This window comes from Lagopus leucura, unplaced genomic scaffold (assembly GCF_019238085.1).
Source record: "Lagopus leucura isolate 7727_CA_CO unplaced genomic scaffold, USGS_WTPT01 Super-Scaffold_702, whole genome shotgun sequence".
Lineage (NCBI taxonomy): Eukaryota > Metazoa > Chordata > Aves > Galliformes > Phasianidae > Lagopus > Lagopus leucura.
This window is the reverse complement of record NW_024962254.1, coordinates 5484467-5498880: the sequence shown is the minus strand read 5'-3', so window position 1 is coordinate 5498880 and position 14414 is coordinate 5484467. Positions and strand designations below refer to the sequence as shown.

The following is a 14414-nucleotide window of genomic DNA, read 5'->3' as shown; positions in this document are numbered from 1 at the left end:
CACTGTGCACATAGCTCACTGCACGGTGGTCACACACAAGAGGAATGTCTACATATCACGTTGAGGCTTACCATCAGTCTACCGTTAAACAGTATGACAAGGAGAATTTGTACAAGGAAAGAATTCTCTCACTGCATACAGCTCAAAGCACTTGACTTGACTCAATTTTATCTCTATGTTATCAAGTTAGATAAAATAATTCTGAGATGCTAAAGGAGGAGTTTTGCTTGTTTTCTGAATTGCCTGCTTTTGCAAGTAAAGTAAAACATCAAAAAACACTTCACCGTAGGTGACCATCTCAGTTGTGAATGGGAAACCTCCAGCATTCCTCTAATGGGAAAGTCAGCATCACTTGGTCATAATAGAGATTTTAACTTCTCTGGTTTGTGGATAAGGTACTTGATTTTAAATACACCAGACACCAGAGATCGACTTTGGGATGATGTAATCAGTTGTTGATTTAAGCCCTTACATCCTTACAAAAAAGCTGCTTTTCAATGTGTGCACGTGCATGCAATTGCACTGGATTTTGCACTATAGGATTTTAAAGTGAATTTTTATACTTTTAAATAAACATTAGCAGTCTATTAATTGAACGTATCTTAAATCAGGATGTGCTGGGAGGTGTATAGTATAGAAAAAACCCACAGACTGCTTTGGCATGTCACAGTATCTACATCTGTCCAACCCCAATGCTTCCCAAAGGCAACTGATACATATATAGACAGCAAAAACACTGTAACAGTCACATAAACAAATTGAGCATACAAAATGTATGTAATGTAAACAAATGTGTCAGATACTCTCCAAGAAAAGTATGGATATTATACTGGCTAAGGAAGAAACCCAGCACTATATATCCATTGTTAAAACAAACTCAAGCATTTAGCAAAACACATTAAATACTTTTGATAACAGCCTAGAATCATAGAATCATTAAGGTTGGAAAACACTGCTAAGATCATCCAGTCCAACCAGAGGAAAGTTAATGTACTTAGAGTATGTTGTTAGTGTTTGTATGTTGTATTCTTTCCAACTACTGACTGAACTCTGCTGACCAAACTACAACTGATGCTGCTTTGCCATCAAATCGCAGCACTAAAGGGAAAACTCTTACACTCCTCCCACAGTGTCACTTCAGCCACAAATAATGCTTCAGAAGTTCAGCTTTCAATATAAGTCTTACCATTTGCACCCATGGGAAAAGACGTCAGCAAGAAACTGGCACTAACCTCTGAGTCTGTGACAGCAGAGTATTGGTTAAATTCAAATTCCACTGAGTCAGCTTTTGTAAGGGAAAAGACAGGAAAACCTTAAGCTACTTGGTATCTCCAGTGTACCAGTGATGAGGGTTCAGGATTGACAGCACTTCAAACAACTTTCTACAATAGCTGTTAAGGAAAGATCAGGGCTGCAATCTTTGTTTCCTTTGTTTATACAGGAGACATTGCACTCCTAGAATGAATGCATAAAAACATATACCAGTGACCCCGCAGATGACCACTAATATGCAATTTTATATTGCATTAAATCACAAAGATGTTCCAGTTACTCCTCAACATGACTAATCTTTGATGCTCCACTGACACATTATTTATTTTGCTATTGGTTTACAGCTAAACACAGTCCACAATTCTCTGACACCTTGGTGTCTTACACAAAACATTTCTAATTGATACTCTTTAAGGTGTGATTGTTCAGTTCTAACACAGGAACAACTCTTGCAGGTAATGGAAATTTGATTTTAAAATATCAGATCCAAATATCCAGAATTCTATATTAGCTTGATGCTACCCAGTTAGCCTCCACTTACAAATCCCTGTCCACTTGAGAAGCCCTCCTGAGCTGAAAATCAACATGTAACCACAATGAGAGAAAAATAATTCCAGTTATATCCCAAGATATACAGAATAATTACACAGAAGTACAGAAGGTAGGAAGAGGAGAAATTCCTATTGTTCGCTGTTTATTCTGTATTAAAAAAACTGATGACAGTTACAGAATCACAGAATCACAGAATGGCCAGGATTGGAAGGGACCTCAAGGATCATGAATCTCCAACCCCCTGCCACAGGCAGGGCCACCAACCTCCCCATTTAACACCTGACCAGGCTGCCCAGGGCCCCGTCCAACCTGGCCTTGAACACCTCCAGGGTCGGGGCATCCACAACTTCTCTGGGCAGCCGTTCCAGCACCTCACCACTCTCTCTGTAAAGAACTTCCCCCTTCAGTTCTACCCTTCAAGTCTAACCTAGTCTTCCACAATGAATTATTGAATCTCTCCATACTTGAAAAAAACTGTCCTACCTTTTAGCTAGTCTTAGTATTAGAAAGTTGTTCCAATATAATAATTTCCAACCAATAATTTCAGTCTACCATTTCTTCTGCTTCTCACTGAAGAGAGAATGCATTATACTCTTCCCTGTTACAGAAGCATGGCATACATCAGAAGAATTTTAGACTTTAAGGTCTTTTCCAACCCAAGCCATCCTATGATTCAGTCATCCCCAAATGACATTTCCATTCTGATAGTAAATTCAGTCTTTGGGTTTTTCAACTGATTTTAAAACACTTTTTGTGAGTTTTTTTTCTTCAGTATACTTCAATGGCTTGGTTATGAGAGTGCCTAAGGACTTACTGAAGCTAAAACAGATGATATGCACTATTACTTCTATTACTGCACTATTACTTCTGAACCAACAGAGCCTGATATCCTCACAGAATGAAGTCCAGTGGCTTGACACAATTTATCCTTGACAAATAGCTATGCTTATGGTTATTTGAGTCCTTGTTTCTTCTAAGTGTCTTCTCAGAGTGTACCTGAGTAACCATCCCAGAATTTATTGCATGACCCTGGGCCAAACACTTCTTTAATGTTTTACTGAAAATAATTTAAATATGCTTTTTTTTCACCCATAGGGTGGTGACACACTGGAACAGGCTGCCCAAGGAGGCTGTGGATGCCCCATCCCTGCAGGCATTCAAGGCCAGGCTGGATGTGGCTCTGGGCAGCCTGGTCTGGTGGTTGGTGACCTGCACATAGCAGGGGGTTGGAACTGGATAAGCATTGTGGTCCTTTTCAACCCAGGCCATTCTATGATTCTTTGTTCTCATATGAACTTATAATATTTTTACAAAAAATCCCATAGTACCCTGGCATAGAAGAGAATGACTATTCAAAATTCCTAATGTATTCTCTTTTTTTTTTGTTGTTGTTGTTTTGTTTTTTAAAGTAAATTTTAACCTAAAATACCTTCATTCTTACTCTTCATAGCAAAATACTACATAATTCAATGTTTCTTCAGCTTTTTTTTCACTTCTATTTAGCTATGCACTGTAAGTGAAATTCAAGTTTCCTGAAAGTCAATTAAAAATTTGCCACTGAATTTTAGAACAACGGCTATAGGTTAGATGGAGGTTTGATAATAATGTGGTAGATACTTTCATTAAGTAAGGGCATTGGCAGGTTCTGAGTTATAGTTTGCTGTAACATTAATGAGATTTGGTTAGCTTGGGGCAAGAATTATTTTGGATAAAATGTACTACTAGACACCTTCTCTCAGCATGTTTCCTAGTCTATCTACCAACTGTATGAAAAAGAATAAAGAATGTCTCATTCTTCAGCATATTTGAGATGGCCCACAAAGGCTCAGTTTCACAGCAGAAGCTGCCTTTATGCAGCAGTTTCTTTTTCAGTGAAATTGAGCCTTTATGAACTGAAGCATGTCTGTGAAAATCATCTACGTCATCACTTACACTCCTCTAACCAAATAACGTATGAGCAGAAGGCAGAATGAAGAAGGATAATGTAATTCAATGTTTATAAAGTATCAGACATTTGACAGGCTTAAAATTACCTCCAGGATACACTGTTTGATACCATTCTCCATCAGTGTGTTTTCCCTGATATTTTATCTTAGGGCCAAACGCCAAAAGAAAGACCACAAACACCCAACCACAAATAAGCTCTTATTTTCCTATTCCAGTCAGCAATTAGCTCACAGGAACAGAATTCCAAGTATTTCCAATGCCTGTGTTAAAAATATGCTTGTTTCTAAAATGAAATAGAAATGTCACATGTTAAAACCATATTTGGGACCATCCTCTAGAAAGAAATAGAATGGGAATCTACTGAAGTCTCACAGTAGTTCCACATGAAAGATCCCAATTGTGTACAGCCCTTACATAAACAGAAAGGCTTTTTATTTTATAAATACATTCCCATAGACGTAGATTTTAACGTTATGTAATTGCCTTCTGCTTTTCATGAAATGGAGATTTTCTGCCCTGACTGCTATCAAATCAGAAACACATGAAGAGGAGTTCCCAGTGTGAGAATTGTATTTCATGACCGTGGCACTGTCTGCAAGAACTGTAGCTCTGTGTCTTTTTCTTTTTCCTTCCTCCTCTCTGCAGTCCTTGTGCTGCTCACTTTGTTTAAGGATTGCTGCAGAATCAGATAAGCACAGGTAACACTCATATGATGAGCTGAAATTGAGTCCATCCCCTTTGGTTATGATTTATCTCTTAGAGCAACTCTGTTTTCCTAAATGCATTTCATAAACAAATTAATCTGAACAGATACATAACTGCTGCTCAAAGGGATCTCTTCTTTCTCTCTTCAGTGTCAGGAAGATTTTGTTCTTCAAAATTTAATGAGCAACCACATACATATCCCTCAGCTCAGCAAAACCAGATAACTATTTTTAATAGAGCAGCAGAAACAGGAAGAACAGACAGGAAACAGTTGGGAAAATGAAATTAAGCCAAGGAGCTGGGAGAGTAATGAAAACAAGAGAAATCAGAGTAGAAAAGCATTAAATGAGCTTTGCTTTCACCATGTCACAAAAATACATCGCTAAAATCCTAACTGATGTGCAAAGTTCCCCAGGAAAACAGTGCATAAGGCAATTACACAAAGTCAAAGGAAAGCTTTACTCTCACTGCGCACACTGTTGTTCAGCTCTTTTCTCCCCTTCTCTTTTCAGATTGGTTACAAAGAAAAGAGAATATTAGGAAATTGAACTTCATGTTCTCACTCTCTCAGACAGACATAGAATAGAAATATCAGCTTTTGCTGAAAAAGGAAATGAAGAATAAATCTACTGAATTAGTGTTCATTTGCTTCAAACTCCACCTTAGCCTGCAACTTACACACTAATTCCTATGGTGGTTCTCTGGCAACAGTTCTGTAGTGTGCCACATTATTTAAGTTATGTACTGTAGCAGGAATGCAGCAATGACAGCACTGTGATTTAGGAACTGGACTGGAACTCCATGGCTCAACTGCATCGCTACCAAAAATTTTGTGCCTGACCTTCTGCATGCTCCTTAAATCTTCTGCCTTACTGCTGCATCTGTGCAATGTTAAGTGCCTCAGATATAAGTGAGAAGTCAATTAGCTGCCAAACATCTACTATATAGAAAACACAAATACATGAAAAACCTCATAGGAAAACAAGTAAGGGGGGAGGAAATAAATAAGGCAGGGGCCCTGAGCAGCTGATGGAGCTGTAGGTGTCCCTGTTCACTGCAGAGAAATTGGACTAGATCACCTTTGAGGGTCCCTTCCAACTCAAACAGTTCGGTGATTCTATGATTGTATGAAAACTATCCATAATGTTTGATAACGAGTCGTAAAGATAGACAAAGTATCTCCACCAGATTTGAATCTTGCAAAAATAGAATCCCATCTATGCGCTCTGTGAGTGGATCTCCAGCATCAGGATTAAAGCAGATGGGTGCCATGTTCATACTGCACTGCCACTTGGGGACTTTGACACTTCCAGACCAGGATCAAAGACAGAGATCAGATCTGCTTTGCTTTCTCATCACCCAAACTGCCATGCCAGCCTGGCTCTGAGCAGGTCCCCAACGTCCACAGCAGTTAATTCTCTACGCCTGAGACAGAAGAGCTATTTCCCCTCCTTTATTTTGCATTTAAGGATGACAGGAACATGACAAACCACCAAAGCCTAAACACATTGATACAGCAGTGGGACAAAAGTCCTTTGTGATTGATGGAGAAAACCTGAAAATGGGGAGGGGACATTCTTTTTCTTCCTTTGGGGATGTCTCTGGATAGAGACGCCTGAAACTGTAGACTTCAAAAGCCTCTCCCCTTACAGCCAGATCACCTTGCAGGTAAACACCTTCCTGGTTCACTGAGCCGCGGTTACGTCTCTGAAAAAGAATCCACAATGAAAAGTGATAATGGTGGAAAAATACTCCCTATTGTACCGTTCTAATTCTTGTGCTACTTGTCTGCAACAATGTGTTTCCTCTATTGAGGAGTCCAGGTAACCAGATCCAGCCACACGTAGGGCAATCTGTTAAACCAGTGCAAGGCTTGCTGTTGGAAAGAAGAGGTTGAAATAAGCTCCAGGAGTCTATCTGCCATATGTCTGAAAGTGGCCAAACATGGAAAAGGAAACATCGTCTCTCACAGTGCATTCAAAAGTTAGTGCTTTCTTTGAAAGAGTAAACAAACTGTTGGCAATATTGGGTGTTCTATTTTAAATCCAAAAGAAAATATTTCTGTAATGAATATTTGGTTACATTTTTAATTTTATATGTAATATATATAGGTAACATATATGTAATATGTAATATATATTTAATATATGTAACTAAAATCACAATTTCAGTTCTTCTACAACAGGCAAATTGGATTTATACCATGCAAAGTACACATGATACTTCTATCCAAATGTATCTCTTCCTTTCCATTTAATGGTTAAATCTTTTGCACTATTTAATCCACAGCAAGCAGCAAAGAACCTGAGCTTAATATAAAATTAGTTCTACCTGTTTAAAAGCATCAAAGCCCAAACAAAGAGAATTCAATCATTTTAAGTGTATTTTCTTGACTTGGCAAAAGATATATTGCTAGTGAACAGACCATAGAATCAAGGGTTAAAAGGAACATTAAAGCCTCTCCAGTTCCAACCCCCTGCCATGGGCTGGCTGCCCCCCAGCAGCTCGGGCTGCCAAGAGCACATCCAACCTGGCCTTGAACACAACCAGGGATGGGGCACCGCAGCTCTCTGGGCAAATATACTTAAGTACCTCAGTATGAAAAGCTGCAACCACAAAACAGGCTGGGATAGATGTGTGTTAGACAGAACAGTGTTTTCCTTGCACACAACCACTGAGAAAGCCAATTATACAGCCCTTCAGCATGCTGAAGGAGTAGGAGATCAAATACCAATCCAAGAGTTCAGCTCCCAGAGTTAAGGTTCCTCATCATCTAACTCAGCTCATACATTCAAACTACAAAAGCTGTTTTGAAGATGCGTATAATACAGCATTAAAATACTTGCCTACCTATTTCACTTCACTCTCAGCTTTTTAATTTGAAAAACAAAGTGAAAAATAGTATGAGGCGGGAGTGGAAAATCTCCTTCAACAAAGGTTCAAAGGAATAGAGGTGGTATCCATCTGCTTTAGAAAACCATAAAGGACAATGATCACTTCTATTCGGGAGATATCATTTGAGCAGAATAAAGGCTTAGGTAATGCTGCAGGAGCATATCATGTTTCTGAATCAGATCAGGGGAAGAAAATAAGCAAAAAAAAGATCTGGTGCCTTGCAAATGAGGTACTTTGATAATCCAGTATGGGCCATCCAGTTCTGACACTCAGTGCCAGAATGGAGATGTCACAGCTCAGTTCAAATTGTGCACTTTTTGTTTTCTCCATCTAAGAGAGTTTGCTCTCCTCTTAGAACTTACTATTTAAAAGAAGAGTTTGAGACTTGAGTTATTTACTGTAAACAGTTAGATCAAATTATGGGTATCAGTGCTGATAGGGCCCCGGGCAACCCAATTTGGTGCCTCATTTAATGGCTGGCATCCTTGCACAGGGGTAGGAATTAGATGACCTATGAGGTCCCTTCCAATCCAAGCCATTCTATGATTCTATAATAACATAGACTGGGCAGCCTGAGCTCGTGGGGGGCAACCAGGCCATGGCAGGGGGTTAAAACTGTGTGGGTTTGAAGGTTCCTTCCATCCTAAGCCATTCTATGGCTCTACAAAATGATTCTGTAAGGTCTAGATGGATTCACAACACTGGCTTGGAGAGATGAGTCTGCTGCTCCTGTGAGTGCAGCAAGCATGATGATGGAAGTTCAGCAGACCTCTGGAGCTGGTTCCCTGTCAATTAAACCCAAGCCATACTGCATGGCATTACAAGTGTTAAGGAGAACAAAAGAAAAGAAAATGAGAAATTCAGTGGAAGTCTCATAAAAGAGAAATGTGTTCCACGTAAACAAAAAAGGAAAAATGCTTTCTGATTATTTATTGTATTGTTATGCAAGAAGACAGACATCTCACCTTTATACACATACTTGCATTTGAACTAATAATGCAACTCTACACCACTGCTCTGTCAGAGAAATGCAAGAGTGAACCCACCAGCTTACCTCCTCTGGCTGCTCTGCCATGGTTCTTTACTCCTGCTTTCACTAAATAGTATTAATTGATATTTGTAGAGTTTCTTAAAGGATTGGATGTTTCACTGACTCATCAGGTCATCCAAAATACCTCAGAAATGAAGTTCCATGGAAGTTATCAAAATAATTCTCTGAACCACGGAACTTGAGATGTTTACAGAAGGGCATTTAAAACATACATATATAAGCACGCGAAAAAAATCTCATTTAATTTACCCAAATGAATTTTCTAATTTACCCTAATTTTTCTAATTAACCCTAAAATTCAACAGCAGGGGAGTTTTAATGTACTCTTGTATTTCTGCATCAAATGTAAAAGACAAACCTTGTAAGAAAGGGGGAGTGGATTTGATATTGAATCCATAGAATATTAACTTCAACTGTTAAGTTTGCTCATTCCACAATAAAAAACAGATGAATATTAAAAAAGCAGAAGTACTTCTCAAGTAGTTGCTTCTGTACAAAAGGGAGCTTAAACAATTAAATGACAGAGTCCAATTCAGCACTGGCACCACACATTTTTAAAATAAATAAAGACACTTTGAAATATCATGTCAAAAAATACTGAATAAATTACAGGATATGTGTTTCACTGGGAAAGAAGAGTAAATAGCTGTAATTTGGGAGGCTAGGATTTCATTAATGAGATGGAATAAAGGGCTCTGCAAACAAAAGGATCTTTCTTAAGGTTTCCAGTGAATTTAGACAAGTTTCAATATTCCATCTTAATGACAGTATAAGGCAGTGCATGTGCACTTCTTAAATGTGCTTTTCATTCTATTTTTCATTACCCTCTTCCCATCATTATATAATATAAATTACATTAAAAGATCAAGAGCTTTCTGTTGTGAGCTCTGCAAACTCTGAGTTTGAGAACACCGTGTTCTGCTTTGTGCATGCACAGCAGTAACTTCTGATGGCCTGAAATTACTGCTTCAGAAAATAACATCAGAATCTACCCCTAGAAGGCAGACTTTATGCTCAACTTATGATCAATCAATCATCAGAACCATCAGATTTCCCATAATAGCTAGCTACAGCCCATACAGGGTGCTTTCCTTTCCAGTGTGCAGAGCAGATGTATTAACATGTCTAAGATGATGGGAGCATACGGTCACTGGATTAACTACTGTAGCAACCAGAGTTGCAGCCAGACAACATATATTCAGCCAAATTGCCTGACTTTCTGTTTGTGTAGACTGCATTTAGGTGTTCACTTGTTGCATAGTTTGCAAGTTCTGTGTTAATGCAAATTTCTATAAATATATAGAGGAGAACTGACACTGAGTCACCCACTTCCCTCAAAACCCACAGTTTTATCACATATTATAACATGGATCATAAAACTGTTTGAGAATGGTTTGAGTTGGAAAAGACCTTCAAGCCAAACAGGGGAGTCCAACTAATTCCCAAAGGAGCTCAATGACATCTGAAAATTAACTCCAGAAGATACAGGAAGGCTCAATTCTTACACCTTTCAGTAAGTTTTTCAGGAAAAAAAAAAAAAAAAAAAAAAGAGGTAGAAGGAGAAAGAATCCTCTTTCAAACAGATTAACTGTATGTGTGCATTAAATACATGCATGAGAGGCTGCACTATACAAATTAGTGTGTACTACAATTAACTAAAAATCAATTAAGCATGATTTCGGCACTTCAGAAGAAATGAGCACAACAAAGAAGGACATTTTGGAGAAAATATGTTAGTATAAGCAGAAAAATACTGTAATAGAGGATTGAGAAGAAGAAAAAAATAAGACACTAAAATATGCTTCTTCTGCCTGTAAATATAACATTGTTGCTTGTAAACCTATCATCTGCACTTCAGCTGCTATTTTTCCCAGTTCTTTTTCTTCTATTCTTTGTCCAGTCTGCTGACATCATCTTTTTTTTTTTGACTCTCCAATCTTCCTCCCTTCCCTTCACTCTTCGTTTCTGTATCGCTATGCTGAATTTGTTTTTCATTTTGGCTTCTTCCTCACTTTTATCTATTCCTGGTGTAGTTGTTGCTGGTTTTAATTGTACTACTACAGCTCTTTTAATCTGAGATTTAGCACCTTGCTTTCCCTGATGTCCTGCTGTAGATGCAACAATGCTTGAACAGTCCAACAGATATTTGGGGAAACTCCAGAGGTATGTATCAGGGCTGCATGGTGAAGCTTCAAGCAGTGTAAAACACCCAGAAAGGGACAGGCTAGGAGGATCAGGATCTGACTGTCCAAAAGACCATTACAGAAAACAATTTAAGATAAATGTTATGATGAGATACTGATAAATCTCATTTCATTAAAGGGATCTTCTCTTAATGAATAGAGAACTTGTCTACTCTTCCACGGACCACAGCTCATACATCTGATATAGAGATATTTCCAACCAGAGTGCATCAAAGGACAGAGGTACAAGCATGCTACAATAGGAGACATCTAGATTTTGCTCCCTTTTGGTAGATAACAACCTACTGGATTGTTTGTCTTCCAGAATCAACAAAAAATAAGTGCAACCTAATCATTACTTAACAAGGCAACCCAAAGGATAACTTGGAAGTCTTGATGCATAGAATATATTTTAATTCCCTCACACAGATAGCAGCTCTTAACTTTGCAATTCAAGTAACATTTCATGTTACAGGTCAGTAGAGATCACTTCAGGTCAGGCTGGTATGGGCTGATGGTTGGACTAGGTGATCTTAGTGGTCTTTTTCAATGCTTATGATTCTATGATTCTACATGCAGTCACTTTAAAACGACAAAAGTCCATGCCAGTGCTGAAAGGAGCACTTCTGCTTTCCCTGCTCATCTCAAGCACTTCCAACAACTGGCTTGCAGTGCTGCTGCTGATGAGCTAGCTATGTGCATCATGGTATGAGCCATAGGAGGGAAACCATCCTGCTGCACAGAGCAAAAATACTGCCTTATTTCAGTTATCTGTGGAGCTGCAAGAGTGCTCGTGGCAGTACAGGAAAGGTAACCAGAATGATGGATAGTGACATTCATAAACATCTCAGTTCAGAGATCCCAATGACCTTGGATCAGGTAATTCATATGAACTAAAAAAATACCAATTACTTTGCTTTCATTCTCATTTTTGTCATTTGAGTGCCAAGAATCAGTCATGTTCTGATAGAACAGAGGCATACTTACATTTAGTCTCCTTTTAGAAAGCTTTAAGCTTCAAGTTACACCATTTAGATATTAGGATTTTATCTTTAATGATGGAAGGGATTATATATGATCTTGGTGATCAAGATTGCTATTGTTCTCAGCATCTCTTTGGACTTTTTAGTAGGGTGGGAAGGACAAGAAGACATCTTGGACACCAAGTTGTTCAGAGACAGAGCAAAGAAGGACTCTATTTATTTTCAGGTCAATAGTTGCTTGTGAGCAGTAAAGAGCATTGTACAGGCAATGGCAAAATACTCCTTAAACTAAGCAGATCTGAACTCAAGTAAAATCTTTCTGAGACTTTTCTGTAATTCTAACACTATTTATGTGAAATCTGTTTGTAATTAGAAAAAGGCTGAAATAATTTTGAACCACTCAACACATGAAAAGCACTGCAATGACTCTTCCAACTCCTTTCTATTTCACATGTCAAAACAGACAGGGAGATTATCTAACCCAGGCAGGAGGCTGAGTAGACCCAGAGAGGCTTCCTCTGAGGACTGTCCAAAATCTTACCAGAAGTGATCACGATGAATTCACACATTAGATAAAATGACCAACTCACAATCCCAGTCCAAACAAACTGGGCAACTCCAAGGGCAGCTGTACTGACTTTTCTGTTGTCTGTACTCATTGAGAAGGAGTTTTTCTCCTACTCTATTACCGTGATTACAAATTGTGGAAGAACTGTTTAATCTGATGTGTGTTAGAAAAGCTACATTTCTCACTTTCCTAATTTTCAAAGATGCTGCACACCATTATTTTTGCGTTGCTTGCTCACCATGGAAGAATAGGCAAATTCTTCTCTATTTGATATTTCCTTCTTTGGCATGATGAAGTTTCTCAGTATCTCATTACAATATTTATCTTAAACTATCTTCCAAACAACTTCTGTAATGATCTCTCCATACATTCTACAAGATTTACTGGTATCTACAGCACAGAGTTGTAATATTTTCTTCCTCCTGGATCTATCTTTCAGATTGCATTCTGAAAAGCACACAAAAGTTATCCTCTTCCAAAGGCTTTACTGCCTTTGACAGCTATCACATTAAATATTTCACAGCATGAGAGCTATTAATGTGAATTAAAACATGGAAGAGATTCAGGAAGACAAATGGTCCCTTGCTTTCCCTAAGCAAAATTAACCAAGTTATCCAAAATCTGCTCCTGCAGATCTGAAAGGACAGAACAACATTCAGCTTCACCAGGGAATCTTTTCACTGCTTCCTTCCTAGGATTTTCCTCCTCACTATTTTCATGAATTAATCCCTGCTACAATACATTGCTGTAAGAGTAAATATCCTGTTCTGTCCTGTCCTTTCTGTCACACCAGAGACAGCAGACTGTTATCCTCTTTAACTTTTCAGCAGTCTTATAATACAGACATGAAAACATTTAGTCATCCCTTTTATTTTTTAATTAAACAACCTCAATCTATCCTTCTAAATAAATCGTTTTCAGTCAACTCAGATCACACTCTGTAGTTTCTCTCACTGTTCCAAGTTCTTACTGGAGTGCGATAACCAAAAAGAACCAAAAAAAGCAGTGCCAACACCTTAAGTCTAAAGTTCAACAAAAAGACAAATTTATACACCTCCCACGTGCTAATCCTGTTCATACATCCTGTGACAGTGTTTCCTTTTATTATGGGAATGGGACACTGTTGACTTACACTCACTGGAAATCTGCAACAATTACAGTTGGAATTTTCATTCCCCACAGACACTTGCATACAAGCATATTACCTCCACCTTGCCAGAACTGACCAGCTTTTTATTTGTTCAGATCACATATCCATTTTGCATCCATCTCCATTCCAAGTCTGTTCTTCAAAGTAAATGCACTCCCACCCAACAGCTTTATGTACACAGCTACACACCTTGTGCACAGAGGCTCCGGCTCTGGTTTCCTTGGGGAGTGTACACCATCAATCTCTGCAAGGATATTCTAACCCCAATACTGATTAAACTCAGAAAAAAGAATATGAACTGATTTGTGCTGATGTTTTTCAAATAAATCGATTTCAACTTATCCATCGTGTCGTTTTTGTTGGTGTTTATTTAAAACAAACAAACAAAAAAAAAAAACAAAAAACAAAAAAACATGGTATTTTCTTCTGAGAATCAAATTAATGGACCCAAAACCACCCAGCCCTGTAATTTAATTCCTCTGCTATAACCAGAGAGACAAAGAAATTAAGTGTTCCTGATGATTGCTCAACAGGATATCCGTCACCCCTGGCACAGTGAGACTAATTTTAGAAGAGAAAGTGGCTTGGAACTCGTTCAACTGTCAATGTTGCATTGTCAGGTCAGGAAGGAATTCACCAAATATTTCTGGGCTCTGGTCAGTTCTCACTCAGCTTCCAGGTTTTCTGTTCAAACTGGTTCGTTATCAAGACATAAACAGGAGACAGCGAGCTTCCTCCATAATCACACAGCATTTATACCTTTGCCCAGCTTTTGTTTCATCAGCATTCATACAGACAGGTGTCCAACTTCAACTCTGCTAGCTTTTCAACCAACTTCTAAACTTTTCAGAGGTTGCTGGGCTATAATGCTGGAAGCAGGACAATATACAACGAGAAGCCTGCTGATGCATGGAGCATGAATGCTTTTTAGAAACTCTCAAATTAATAGCTTTCCCCTATCCGCAGACTGTTCGTGGTCAATATCTGAAAGTAATTTGTAAGTAAGGGAATTAAAAAAAACAAGCTGCAATTTCTAGAGTTTTGCAATTATCTGGGGATCATATGGCTTGAAGAATCACTGATGGCTGCAAGCCATTGAAAATTCCAA

At 38.4% G+C, this 14414-nt stretch overlaps 1 protein-coding gene across 2 annotated transcripts in view; it reads right to left on the bottom strand.

The window, feature by feature from the left end:
• TMEM135 (transmembrane protein 135) overlaps positions 1–14414 on the bottom strand; it is a 166083-nt gene that overhangs the window by 43442 nt on the left and 108227 nt on the right. The window lies entirely within an intron of this gene.